The 8,429-nt window shown below is 36.8% G+C and overlaps 1 protein-coding gene across 5 annotated transcripts in view; it reads left to right on the top strand.

Annotated features, from left to right (window-relative positions):
* ptn (pleiotrophin) overlaps positions 1-8,429 on the top strand; it is a 68,698-nt gene that overhangs the window by 5,937 nt on the left and 54,332 nt on the right. Inside the window, exons 2-5 of one of the 5 annotated variants that reach the window (XM_081364116.1) lie at positions 1,335-1,372; positions 1,734-1,910; positions 2,796-2,988; positions 3,717-4,140. The gene's annotated coding sequence lies outside the window, so the exon portion shown is untranslated. The remainder of the gene's footprint in view (positions 1-1,334; positions 1,373-1,733; positions 1,911-2,795; positions 2,989-3,716; positions 4,141-8,429) is intronic. The other 4 variants (XM_081364119.1, XM_081364118.1, XM_081364115.1 and 1 more) reach the window with 4 other exon arrangements.

Here is an 8,429-nt window from a genome sequence, read left to right as displayed (position 1 = left end):
CCCGCCTCCACTCACTCCCTCAGCTCAGAGATCCACTGGTTGACGATCACACGTTGATCTGATTGGTTACAAGGTAGTTTGTGACGTCAGAAACACCAGCGATTTCAAAGCGTGTTTTTGAGACTGTCTTTGGTTCACTGCAGTTTTAAGGAGAAAATACTCAGCAATGGTGTCGACTTATGAATTTACACATGGTTTGTCTTAAAGCATATTAAAAACACCACATAGACATATAAACAACATTAAAAGCTGGATTCTCACCACAGGGGGACTTTAAATTAAGACATACTTTTTGCGTCATTGAATGCAAGGCAAGTAATGTATAGTCTCATAATCACATCTGGTTTTTATCCAATAAACAGCAGTTTCATTCAGTTTTATTGCCTTGCTGTCAACAGTAAATCATTTAGCCTAATTTCAATTGATAATTGTTTTAAATTGTAATTTTTACTGCAATTTTTACTGTATTTTTTATTAAATGAATGCAGCCTTTGTGAGCAGAAGAGACTTTTTTCAAAACATTTCCAATTTTTTGACAGGTAGTGCATATACACAAGCAAATGTTAAATTACTAATCTGAAATATAGCAAACAGTTCATTCTATATATGGAAAATCTAAAAAATTCAGCAACATTATTTTAGTTAAATTTATTTGGAGCAATAATTAAGCACTACTTTTGGCAGAAACCTGGCATGACTATTGGCGCTTTTCACTTTGATTGCATGCGTTTAAACTAAGCTTAATAGTACAGTGCACCAATACTAATTCATTAGTGTCCATGTACTGTGTGATACAACTACACATCCTGAGGGTGAGCAAATGAGGGCAAATTCTGAAGAGGCCGCAAAAGATCTGAGCTTTATAAAATCGCCACTAGATGGCAGTATGCATCCATGTAACTTGACTTTAGGACATCACTGGGCATTTCACATTAATTGTCTTTAAAAGAAAATCAAAATCTTGCATGTGTTTCCCAAACAACTGCACACTTTCTTGCTGGTGTGCAAAAAAGAAGTTTGCATTCAGTGAGTGTTTCCTTTTATTTCATTAGCTTGTTTTTCTCCAGCATATGGTGACTAAGAGTCCTACCGCTACGTAGAGCCGCTCTGTGCATGGCACTTATTAATCACAGTGGGGTCCTGCAGATGCTGTTTGAACACTGGCGTATCATTAAAAGTATAGTTCTCGCTCAAAAAAGCGAACCGTCCTCATTTACTCTTCTAAACCGCGCTGTTCAGTGATATACAGCACAAGCTGAACGGTGCTTTGTCATCCTTTTGGGATGATCTGAAATAATAACCACACAAACATTCTTTCTTTTTGTGTTCCACAGGAAAAAATAACTGCACACAGGTTTGGAACGACATTAGGGTGAGTAAATAATTAAACATTTTTCCTTTTTTTTTTTTCCATTTTCTCTGAACTTTTCCTTTAATAAACACACATAAGAGATGTAGGGAGATCTATCACATAAGCAAGAGTAAAAGACTCTATAGTTCTCGCTCAAAAAAGCAAACCGTCCTCATTTACTCTTCTAAACCGTGCTGTTTAATGATATACAGACACGCCTTTGTCATCCTTTTAGGATCTTAAAACACTATGATCTGAAATAACCATGCAAAAATTCATTTTTTTGTGAAAAAATAACAGCACACAGGTTTGGAACGACTTGAGAGCGAGTAAATAATAGCATAATTTTTCTCTGTGAACTTTTCCTTTAATAAACACACAGAAGAGAGAGAGATCTATCTCATAAGCGAGAGTAAAAGACAGATATGAGGCAGGAGCTGTGATGTTTGTGGGACCCAGGTGTTTCTGTCTGCCGTCTGAGATGTGCGCTCGTCTCCCAGAGCTCCGCCGAACTGATGGATCCATGTGGGACTCAACGCCGCATCAAAGCCAAAACAATGTTTGTTCACCAATATTGTCCATGTCACTTTTCCTCTCTCTCTCTCTCTCTCTCTCTCTCTCTCTCTCTCTCTCTCTCTCTCTCTCTCTCTCTCTCTCTCTCTCTCTCTCTCTCTCTCTCTCTCTCTCTCTCTCTCTCTCTCTCTCTCTCTCTCTCTCTCTCTCTCTCTCTCTCTCTCTCTCTCTCTCTCTCTCTCTCTCTAACCTCTGTCCGAACTCAGTCAAGCACTGGAAGAGCTCTCAGTCACAGGTAAACTGATCTGGGATGCTTTAGGGAACACGTTAAATTTCCATTCAGCATAAAATTATGTTTTCCACCTTTCTCCTCCTTTGTTAAAGGAATAGATTGTCTAAAAATGATCGTCTGATCTTCATTTTTTTTTTTTACTCACCCCCATTTGGTATGAAATCCATGAAGAGCTGATTATTACAAGATTATTTTATGTGAAGCATAGCAGATCACTAAAATTATGGAACTCACTTGAATCTTCATAACATCATAATTTCTCCACCAAGTCTCAATTTCTAACCATATTTTCATCCTATTTCTGATTAATTTTTTCTTGTTATAGTTGCCATTTGTCTTGTTTTGCTTGGGAAATGCAATTTATAAATAAAAAAACATTATTTGGGTTTTTAAAATGACAATGGTGAGTAAATATTGACAATTTGTTGGTGACAAAACATATGCTGTCTGTGTAAGTGACATTCAGTGGCCCTTTGGAAAACTAAACAAAGTGTCTTATTAAACTTTTCTTTGCTAGAATATAAAAAAAAAAGATCCCATAAGTTAATTGCACCTTGTCAAAAGGCTATTTTTTGCATGCCGTCCACGTTTGCATTGCCGAACCCTCTATGTATGTATAATGGGTGCATCTCATTTCAGCTTTCACACATGAATTCAGACCTCCGCAGAAATTGGATTAAATGCACAATTTCACCAGATGGACCAGAGCTGCTTGCAAAGTGCCAGTCACCTTTTCAGCTGATGTCTCAGAACAGTGGGATATGTAGACAAACAGACCATCACTGCCAAGGGCAAAGACTCAAGTTTCCTTGAAAGGGCTCTTGATATACAGGTGCATCTGTCAAAAACTTCAAAATAAGCTCAAATTCATGTCTAATTCTGGTCATGTACTATATCCCAGCTAACACAGAACTTTCTCAGAACATTGCTAACTTTCTGACAAAGTTATGAATAAATGTTCTTCCAGTAACTTTAACAGAATGTTCTATAGACCTTATGCGCCAGAGAAACGAGGGCGCCGCCATCTTTAGAATATTGTCTTTTAACTTCAGTTTTTGCGGTCGCTCTGTATATTCCTATGGCGTTGCTGTCCAGGAGTAATTAGCTTTTGAAGTGGATTTACTTAATGTAAAGTTAACAAAAGTTATCATGAGGATTGTAATGTTTAAAGCAGATGACTTTTAAAACGAGCCGTTCATTAATAAGCACGCAAAATCGCTGTGAAAATACAGACCGGAAGTCAAAAGACAACGAGCACAGCGCTGAAAAGGGGCGGGGCTACATAAGCTCTATACATCATTCATGGAATGTTTCAGTTGGATGTTTATTTTTACTTTTTTAAATGTAACAACTAGTTTCGGAATGTTCAGAGAACATTCAAAAGTAACATTCCATAATGTTTGAAGAATGACAAAATGGAATGTTCACATAACCAAGTAAAAATGTTTTTAAAACATTCAGAGAACATTCAGAAATATTGTTTCATAACGTATTAGCAATCATTCTTAGAACATATTTGTGTTAGCTGTGAGGAAACGAAAAATCTCTTTAATCCCTCAGTTGTTTCTCTGAGACGGCAATGAAATCCATCTGCAACTGAATGCTCAAAATAAGACCAGGAACATGTCAAACATGCAACTTGAGCAATACAGTTTTCCTCTGGTGAGGGATGGAGGACCCAACCATGATACGGCCAGTGTTCAACAGCACATACATTTCCAAATTCAGAAAGCAATGACAGCTGCGCAATTGAGCCGAAGCGCTCGCCACTTATGCAGGTTGTGTTCAGGAGATTAATTCGTACCTAAAAATGACTCAGATTGTTTTTTGTTTTGTTTTTTTTCTTCCCAGGCAATTGAGAGAAAAGCATGTTCTGTGCTGGCAGGATGGGGAAATGAACAGGATCCCAGGGAGCACATGGAGATTGGGTTCCAGTCAGATCTGCAGTGGTCAGCTGTTGTTCTGTAGACACGCACACAGTCAGGTACAGAGTGATGAATTTCAACATCAAATCGGACACAAAAACACACATGCACAAACACGTACACATGCAATTATACCTGAAGCTGCTCTGAGCGATTTCTGTGCCGCTGCAAAAGCCACTTTTTCTGAAGCAAATTGCTCACAGGCTCCAGTGAAAAGGGTCCTTGCACGACTCTGTAGATACGGCTCGGGTTTCTCCTCTGTGCAAGTGTGAGATTTTATTCACTTACATTCAAGTGAAAATCATGTGACTCATCTCTTAGAAAAGTAATAACACAGCTCTCTTTAACAAGCCACGTGATCACAGATATAAAGTGCATTTTAATATACACTACCGTTCAAAAGTTTAGGGTTAGAAATGAGAAATTAATACTTTTAATCAGCAAGGATGCATTAAAATGAATCAAAAGCATTTCAAATAAATGCTGTTGTTTTTAACTTTCTATACATAAAAATATCCAGAAAAAGTTTCCACAAACACATAAAGCAGCAGCACAACAGTTTTCAACACTGATAATAATCACAAATGTTTCTTGAGCAGCAAATCATCATATTTGAATGATTTCTGATTATAATAGAAAACAGCTATTCTGAAGTGTAATAATACTGTATTTTTGATCAAATAAATGCAGCCTTTTTGAGCAAAAGAGACTTCTTTCAAAAACATTAAATTCTTAAAAAAAAAGAAAAAAAGTAAACTTTTTTTTTATTTATTTTTAATGGAAATTTTGCCTTTCAGAGTCAAATGGAACACAGTGTTTCACTGAAATTTCCTGCTGGAGTCAAGGAAAGCTCCCAGAATGCATTTTTAGGGGCGTGTTAACCTTTTCTGTTCAACCAGCAGCAAATCTGCACAGAAGAACAGAGAGTTCCAAGAGAGTGTGTGTGTGTGTGTGTGTGTGTGAGTGTGTGTGAAGATCTCTGGGTAAACGGTGTGTGTTTGAGAATCACATGCAGTGTTCGGTGATGAATGGAGGGACGGCAGAGATGCGTTGCTCAGGTAACCAGACGTCCGTGGGTTGATATAGACACGATCCGCTGGGATGCAAAGCAGGAATGCCTCATCTAGCAATTACAGCGTTCAGCACGGAGCAGAACTTTATTAAAGTTACACAAATGTCTCATATTTCTCTCTGTAGACCAGACTCATTCTCTCTGTAGATCAGATTCATCTCTCATCTTAAACCCAGTGATTTAAAAACTCCCCAAACCCATTTACTCCTCTCCGTAAGTCTTTTAGGATATTGGTTGAATCTCTTTAAGAAATTCTGGATCATGTTTCACCCCTACAAAGAAAAAGAAAATAAGAAACTATAATGTGCATTAAAACAATTTTTGTCTATTATTCATACATACATTATTTTTTAAGTGTAATACATAAATGAAATATATATAATGAACATATATATACAATGATATTACACATTATATATGATAAGCATATATATATATATATATTATTTATTTATTTTTTATTAAATATACCATATTCTGTATGGTAATTATAATTAATATTATTATATAATAAGTATTCATTATTAGAAATATTAAATATATATGTACTATATATATATATATATATATAAAGAGAGAGAGAGGGAGAGAGAGACGCCTATATTGATTTTGGTATGAAATATGACCCATGTCTTGACAGTTTTGTTGGATTTCACCCTAGTATTGACACTTTCCTCAAACATGAAACAATTTGTAGTTTTATTTTCCAATATTTGTTGGTACTGGGTTGAGAAACATCATATGACACAGATTATTTTTGAGCAAATATGTAGCGGTTTAGACGACGCAGTGATTATAGAATGATGAGTGTTTATAATCCACTTTCCCACATGATGTAACATGGTTTTATTATTCAGGAGATTAGAAAGCGAGTAAGAAGTGTTAGTTAATATCCTCCTCGGGCTGTCGTGAGTAATGTGTCTTTATTCGTCTTAATAGATCTGACAGGGAGCAAATCATCCCTGCGATTTCCCTCCATAATATATGAGCGAGTGAGGAATCGTAGAGGTGTGTAAATGGAAAACCTTGTCCAGCAAGCACTCATTGATCGGATCCGACGTCTGGTTCGATACATGGCAAACCGCTGCGTTTGACTGCGATAAGCAGTGATGTGTGTGTGTGGGTTAATGGTTTGCCTCGTGTTGGTCTGTGGCTAGTGAAGGTTTCGCTTTATTGAGTTCATGGTGCAGCTTTTCCACATCAGCCTCTTGTTGAATCCAGGACTTTGATTTTATAGATCATCATGATTATTATATATGTGATCCTAGATCACAAAACCAGTCACATATATTTGTGTATATTTGTGGCAATAGCCGACAATACGTTGTAAGGGTCAAAATTATAAATTTTTCTTTTATGCTAAAAAATATTAGGATATTAAGTAAAGATCATGTTCCATGAAGATATTTTGCAAATTTCCTACTGTAAATATATAAAACATGTATTTTTGTGAGTGAATGCAGCACAATCGCCAACATAAATGCACAACTTTAAAGGAGATTTTCTCAATGTTTCGATTTTTTTGCACCCTCAGATTCCAGATTTTCAAATAGTTGTATCTCGACCAAATATTGTCCTATCCTAACAAACCACACATCAATGGAAATCTTATTTATTCAGCTTTCAGATGATGTATACATTTCAAATTAAAAAAAGTGGTCCAGGGTCACATATTTCATGCAGCATGAAATTAATAAAAGAAGGCTAAAAAAATCTGTCATCTCTCACACCAGTAAATAATAATGCATGTTTCTAGATATATATTTGAAGATATATTACTAGATACAGCAGCATTGCATTTAATAGCACAAGCACATTTCTAAATCAATGCATTCGACAAAAAGGGTTTGAAACGAACCCAACATCTCTCACATCTGTGCTCTGCATGTGAATGATTCCTCAGATCACGTATGTGTAACATGCTTTGCAATTCCGTGCGTTTCACATCCATTTGTGTCTTTAAAAGCGGAAGTAATCTGATAATGGAGAGACCAGAACATTCTCGAGCAATAATATTCTTACGGCTTTAATGAAATAAAAGAGCAACTTTATGTTGACTTTGCTGATATATAACCGGATTAAATGAAATCCTCCTCCTCCTCATTAAGGAACTCATTTGGGAGGAAAGATCATTTTATTGAGTTCGAATGTCAGGCTGTGGGTTGCCATGGAAATTAATGCACAATCCGTGTGCATCTAAGTATTTAAATTTATAAGAGCTAATATATTCTGATTAATAATGCATGCAATTCATAACGAGCTCTGAGAAGTGTGCTCAAAGTTTAAAGTAGTGTTTAAAGAGATTTAAGTTTTTATTGTCTGTAATCCCGGCAGATTATGCAGGATTATGTGGGCGGCGCTGGGGTTAGATTAGAGATTACCCTCGTCTGCTGTGTAATCCAGCTCTGTTTAATAACATTTCATACCGAGATCAGGGGAAACGCTCAGTAATGGGATATTAGCATCTCTCTCCTCCTCATGTCAACATACTAGTTATACAGTTTCAGCAGTGAATTCAGCAGAATCAAACAGTAAGCCTGTGTTTAATGTTGTCTGGGTTTGCATGTTCTTCTGCTTTGTGTTGTTTTGTTCATGACTTATTAGGATGTTGACTTTGTGCTAATTTGACCAGAATTTGTGGGAGAATACCAATGCGTTTGGTTGGACTTTTGACAGCAAGCGTCTATTTATTCATTCAAGATATACAGGGCCATTTTTCTCCCATGAGTTTTGTCGTATATCAAATAATATGGTTCAGCAATATCACAAGCATAAGTGCTGTTGTGCTCAAATAGCAAATATGTCATGTTGATTTTATAAAATAGTTCAATAAATATTATTCTGTCAATGTATGAAACCACCGCCTAACTGTTTAGCAACGTGTCATTACTGAATGAATCAGTGTTTTGAATGAATCAGTTCAAAGAATGATTCAGACCGAATGGACAAATTTGTTCTGGTTTGTTCTGAGGCTGAATATTTCAATCCCTCAGAATGTAATAAACAAACATTAAGGGTCTTATCTTGCACCCAGCGCAATTGACTTTGTACGTCGACGCATGTATCATTCCTATTTTGCACCCACGCACCGCAGACTTTTCCCTCCACAGACGCACGTCTGTAAATTAGGGAATGAAGGAATGAACTTGCCCTCCCGGGGGCGGTTCAGCGAAAAGAGGAGGCGTGTTCCGGCGCAAACGTTCCCTGGTGCTATTTTGCAGTTTCAGAAAACAATTCCGCCACAGACCAGGAGAAACCTTGTCTAAAGTCAGTGGC

The sequence above is a fragment of the Scardinius erythrophthalmus genome (assembly GCF_964197995.2).
Source record: "Scardinius erythrophthalmus genome assembly, chromosome: 4".
In the NCBI taxonomy this organism is placed as follows: domain Eukaryota; kingdom Metazoa; phylum Chordata; class Actinopteri; order Cypriniformes; family Leuciscidae; genus Scardinius; species Scardinius erythrophthalmus.
Note: the sequence above shows the minus strand (reverse complement) of the source record. Positions and strands in the feature narration are given on the sequence as shown.